Genomic DNA, 6,178 nt, shown 5'->3' with positions numbered 1-6,178 from the left:
ATGGTGTTGATGGGGACATATATCTCTCTCATTCCATGGCCTGCATGCATGTCCACTATGAACCAAACATGTATTTGCTTGCATAATATATGAGCAGTACTTCCACATCTGTATCATCAGACCTCACAATGATGCGGGAATATGACTCTGCAAGATGTATGGCATGGAGCACCATCCTTGTGTCTGCCTCCTCCTGATCACTGTACAGTGATGTCAAACTGCTTACTGCTGCTGTGCAGATGCTCTTCACCACGTCTCCTTCGTCAAATCCTGAATGTAGTGTCTGTGGGGCAGCAGTGACAACGTAGTTGCTCACAAACATGCACAGTGCAGTCTTGTTTCCACTACTCCTCAAGTACTTCCTGTAGTTTGGATCAGCTGAAGCGATTTAGCTTACTTCCTGTAGTTTTGCTCTAGGTTATAACACTTCTGTTATTCTTCAGAGCTGGGTCCTCATTACAGGTCTGCACTTTTTTAAATGCACCTGCATTGACACGCCCGTTCACAAAATCATACAGACTGTTTGGCACATATTATATATATATATATATATATATATATATATATATATATATATATATATATATATATATATATATAGAAAACAAGAAATTAAATGTGTGGTTATGGTATGCAGGTATGACGGCCCACAGCCCATCAAAGACCTGGAGAGGCAAAGGAGAGGTGCAAGTGATGGAAGGCCTGCACATGTTATCACTGGCAAAAAAAAATTCCCAAACTACAGGACAGCAATATGGTGTCACAGCCCGAACCCAAACCCTTGTTAAGGAGTCCTGTTGGCAAGGGGTGGATTGTCAGAGATGGGTCCATTAAACCAATGCTATTTACAAAAACGCCAGCACCTACAGAAGTGAGACACATTACTCACTTGTATTGCAAAGATGCAAAGTGTGGAGAGAGTGGAAAGTGCCAGTGCCTCTGTTGGCCTTCCCTGTACGGAGTTCTGCACCTGCTGTGCAGAATGTCAAAATGTGTCCCCTAACGTTTCTGAGGAACCTGACATTTAACATTCTATTCTAATATCTATATACTTGACCTCTCACAGAATTATTTGATGAATTGTATACTCTACTTTGAATTAAGGTTCGAGTTTCAATAAAACCTGTACTATTTACACCTATGTTTTAGAGGCTTGCCATTTAGAACTAATACACTTTATTGTATTGGGTTACTCTTATTCTGACTATTTGGTGATGTAGTTCAGCCACCTGGTATTTCCCTCTCCAAATATAATGACCATCAGAGTGAGCATTCTTAACTTATAGGCTATTATGCCACTTATCCCCCATTCAGAGTTTGACTGTATCAGAGAAGAGGTAGGCCTATGTCTAAAGAAATCTCATTTGCAATAGAACTGTACCAGATATTTCCATACAACTACTGGTTAGTGTTCAATAGCACCCTAGACAATTCATTAATGTTTTTTTTTTTTTAGGGATTACTGTTTTTCTGATAAATAATAGAAAAGTTATTGAGTCCTAGTTCCTATCACCAAAAAGTACAATTTCCGTCTAAACTAAAGCTAAGTTTACAGGAATATAATTCAGTATTTTTTTAGGTAAATAATTGTCTGACTATTTGGTGATGTAGGATAGCCACCTGGTTCATACCTCAGCAAATCTGAAGAGGAGAAGAGTGATCCTTTTCTGTCACCTCTCCCATATTCGTCCTGGCCTAATTTGGCTCTTTTTCAGGGATTGGGGTAGTTCTAAAGAACAACCCAAAAAACATTTTTTCCCCCAAAATAACATTTGACATCAATTAATGTAATTAATGGGAGACCCCAAAGATAAGAAAAATCATTGTTGTATTTTGTTCTACCTCGGGTAGGGGTATCTCGAAAAATAAAGCCTTTTTTGAGGACTTGCTGCTATAGACAATTAGTTTTTGATTCAACTAAATCATCTAAATCAGTGTCCAATAGATCAACACATAGACTTGAATTGAACACACATACTATTACATAGTATAATAATAATAATATCAATAATATTAATAATACTAATAATTCATTTAAAACTGCTGCAACCTTACAAATGACCATTATTGTATCTATCCATAGTATAAACCGTTCAGCCCAAAATTAATTATCTTGTGAAAATAGGTATTACAAAGGTATGGGATGAGCCAACATCATTGTGGTTTAAACTGTTTCCCGTTTGAAGATCAATTGATGGTTTCTGAAAGTTTGCATGCAGCTGGGCTGAATTGGTGAACCCATTACCCCCCTTGGCAACATTTGCATCTTCATTTGAGGCCTTCCTCTGGCAAGGCTGACATCTACTGGTCGGATTTTGGTTTGACATTTTTTTATTTTCCCTTTTGCCTTTCGAGAAAACTGATATTGTGTGATTTTTTTTATGTGGGCAACTCTAGAAAAAAGAATGACCCTTAAATGTTTGTGAATGCACATGCCTATTGATTCAGTTTATGGAATGACCAAGTAATCAAAACCAGATTTAGAGTGATAACTGTGTTGACAACCAACCCTAAACAGTCATTATACATTGATGCGTGGACATGCTATCAGAGATCCTTTAGAATGATGATGATGAGTTTCTCTTATCATAATAATCAGATATTACACCATACACTTATGAAAAAGCACACATTATATTTTTGTTCAGAATTGCATCAATGCTTTCACAGTGTTTGAAAACAAAATTCTCAAAAAGGTGATGAATTTCCAAATGTTGTTGATATAATTTGGCCCCTCTCTCATTGGTTTTCGATGGTTGTGGGCCCAGATTTGAATAAGAGGGATGTGGTTCGCCCCAGGGTAGTAAACAGCACAGAAACACGGCCTTTTAGTTCCTGTGGTCACGCTGTTGTGCAGCGTCTAATGTTTAAAGAGAAGGGTGGAGCAGCATTTAGTAAGGAAGCATTTTATATAGATGCCACTTGGCAAGGAATGGGGTGTTGTAGGGTGGATGAGAAAAATACCCACAAAAGATGAAAGGAAATCATACAAACAGGTATGAAGGTGAGATTAATTAACATAATGGTTAATTATGAAATGATTAATGACATGGATGCAGCAGGTATGGGCAAATTGATGGATTGATGCTTGGATGCGGTTTCAGGCTGCAGCGTGTCAGGAAAACCAAAGGTCTGTGCTGTGCCCGGCCGTCGTCCCAGCAACAGCATAGTTACCATTCTTTCCTGCCACGGACCTCAGACCAACAACCACCACTTCCTGTCCTCATATACGGGCACACAGACACAAACATACACGCATGCATGCACACACACACACACACACACACACACACACACACACACACACACACACACACACACACACACACACACACACACACACACACACACACACACACACACACACACACACACACACACACACACACACCTATAACCTATTTGGCTTACTATAAACGTCCTTTTAACAACTTTTTCAAACCCTCTGACAAAGGTTCTTGGACGCTTAGCTACAATAAGTGTGTGTGTGTGTGTGTGTGTGTGTGTGTGTGTGTGTGTGTGTGTGTGTGTGTGTGTGTGTGTGTGTGTGTGTGTGTGTGTGTGTGTGTGTGTGTGTGTGTGTGTGTGTGTGTGTGTGTGTGTGTGTGTGTGTCTTCCTGTCTTGTCTATATTTGAGTACTGCGCTACAGCTGCTGAGTGACTCTAATTCTGCGGATGTATATTTCATGATAATTTTGAAAAACTGTCTAAAAACAACTTTTGCTGATGACACTGATCAACTGGACATTGTAGATGCCAATTTTAAAATAGCCAAATAGCAAATAAAATGGTTCTATACATGAGTTTTAAACATTTAACTGTATATTTTCAGGTGTGTAGTCTTGAAATTCTTCCAGTTCACTGAATTATTTGACTATTGTTTGTTGTATGACTGGCTTGCTTGCTGTCTGTTGATATTTGACTGCAGCAGAGGGCAGCAACAATCCAATAATGTTATGAACTTTAACATGTTCACCAGCAGTGGGCAGCACAGCAGCACAGTGTGAGGGTCTGGGAACTATACTATTAGTATAAATTGTATAATGGCATAATGGGTATTTTTCAAAGCCATTACAATTTGTTACCTATACCACCACCAATCTTTTATTCCAGTAAAATATGACACAAAGCCAGCGTTTACAATACCCAGACCCTAAAAATAAAGCAGCCTAATATAATTCTGCTATCGTTCATTTTATTTCCTGACTTCCTGTCTAAATGTATTTTATTGAAAAAATACTTTAATGTTTAAATATATATGTTTGAACAATTAAAGAACCAATGCAATAAGTCAAATATATGCCAATTATCTTATTTAACAGAGTAATGTCAAATACAATTAACACTACTTTGCACAAATATGAGCTACTGTAAGTGCAAACATAATCCAGATATGTGTTTTTTATCAGATATTTGAAATATAGGATGTGTTTGAAAGTCAACTTTATGTGCGTGTTTACAGTATGTGTGCATGTGTGTGCATACGAGGCTGGTCACGAAGGTCATAAAGAGGAAGTCCTTGCGGTCAGTAGAAAGGAACACATGGTTTGCTTCATGTCGTAGTCCTTCTCCTTCATTTCCCTCTCCTTCAATCATCTATTCTTGCCTTTGACCATGGTGGAAAACTCATGCAGTGTGTCCAGTGTTCCTTTATTTGTGTGGGTGAGCTGGTGTAGTATATGCACGTGAGTGAAATGCAGAAATGAAGGTTGGTTGGTTCTTTTATATTTACCTTTACCAAAACTTGCTGTATACCTAGGCCTCCTGCTCATAGGATGACCTTCAAGTTAGGAAGACATTTGTAGTTATTACAAATGACGTTTTACACAAACATCCAGATAAATTAACAAATTAATATTTCGAAGTTAAATGTTCTAATTACAGCAGCATTGCACCTTTGTGATATTTAAATAAGAAGACTAGGTCAACAAAATGCTTATAGTTAGCTACATAAGAGGGTGGATCACCTGTCTTTTTACATTTTTTTCTTGTGTTAAGCACTTGTAATAGTTGTGCCAAATCAAAATTGCCTTGAAAATAATATTCTTCACTTGTGTCACATCTTTCCCATTTTGCCTCAACATTAAAATATGTTTCTCCTTTTTTTTCTCTCCCATCCATCACCAGAGTGTTGACAAATTAAGACGTTCAAGAATCATTGAATGCTTCTCTGTATGACTGATGTTGCTCTCCAATATGCACACTTGAATGTGTACTCATTTACTGTATTATGTGTGCATTTAGTCTCACACACACACACACACACACACACACACACACACACACACACACACACACACACACACACACACACACACACACACACACACACACACACACATGCCAACACACATGCAGAGTGTGAGCAATGCAGTATAATAAGCAGCGTGGCAGCTATGTGGTCAGCTTTTCCCCATGTGCAATCGTTGAGAAGCCACATGAAGGTCTCTGGGTATTAAAGGACAAGCCTTGGTTGACTGGGAGGGAATCTGTCATGCAACAAGAAAACTGTGTTTTTCACCCTTTTCCCTCTTTAATTTCTTCTCAATCCCTTCCCAAGTTCTGTCTTTCACCAAATTCTCTCTCTCTGCCCACTTTTTTTTCCTCCTTCATTTCTTTCATTCTGTGGCATATTAGACTCAGTTGTAATACTCTCCAGCTTAAAATGCTAAAACCACTGGAATGTTCCGTCAAAGAGGTGGGCGGACCCGGGGGGCGGGACAGACCAACATGACCAATTAAGGAGGAGATTGAGGTAAAACGGACAGCTTCTAAATGGTGTAATAACAACCTACTAAAATGTAATTACAATGCAATAGCAATAGACACTTCTAATGACAGGATGTATATGCCAATGTGATTTCCTAATTATGGCCTTGGCATAATGGGTGACTGTTAACATGGCGTGGAGATTATAGAGAGGTGTCTGAATGCAGAACGGCAACCACAAGGACTTGTAACAGTGGCGAATGGTCACTCAGAAGTCCTGCCAAGTATTGATCACAACAGGTAGCTTAGTGCGTTTGAGAGGGTTGCTGGGGGTGAATTAGAGTGTTGGTGTGAGCTTCAGTTAGTGATTAGATCATTTATCCTCTACGCTGAGTATCCAGTTGTCCATTCATCTTTCGATCAATTCAATCTTTTTATTCGTCTTCCAAGACTCAATACTGCTAATAAT

This window comes from Notothenia rossii (assembly GCF_949606895.1).
Source record: "Notothenia rossii genome assembly, chromosome: 2".
In the NCBI taxonomy this organism is placed as follows: domain Eukaryota; kingdom Metazoa; phylum Chordata; class Actinopteri; order Perciformes; family Nototheniidae; genus Notothenia; species Notothenia rossii.
This window is presented reverse-complemented; position numbering follows the sequence as displayed.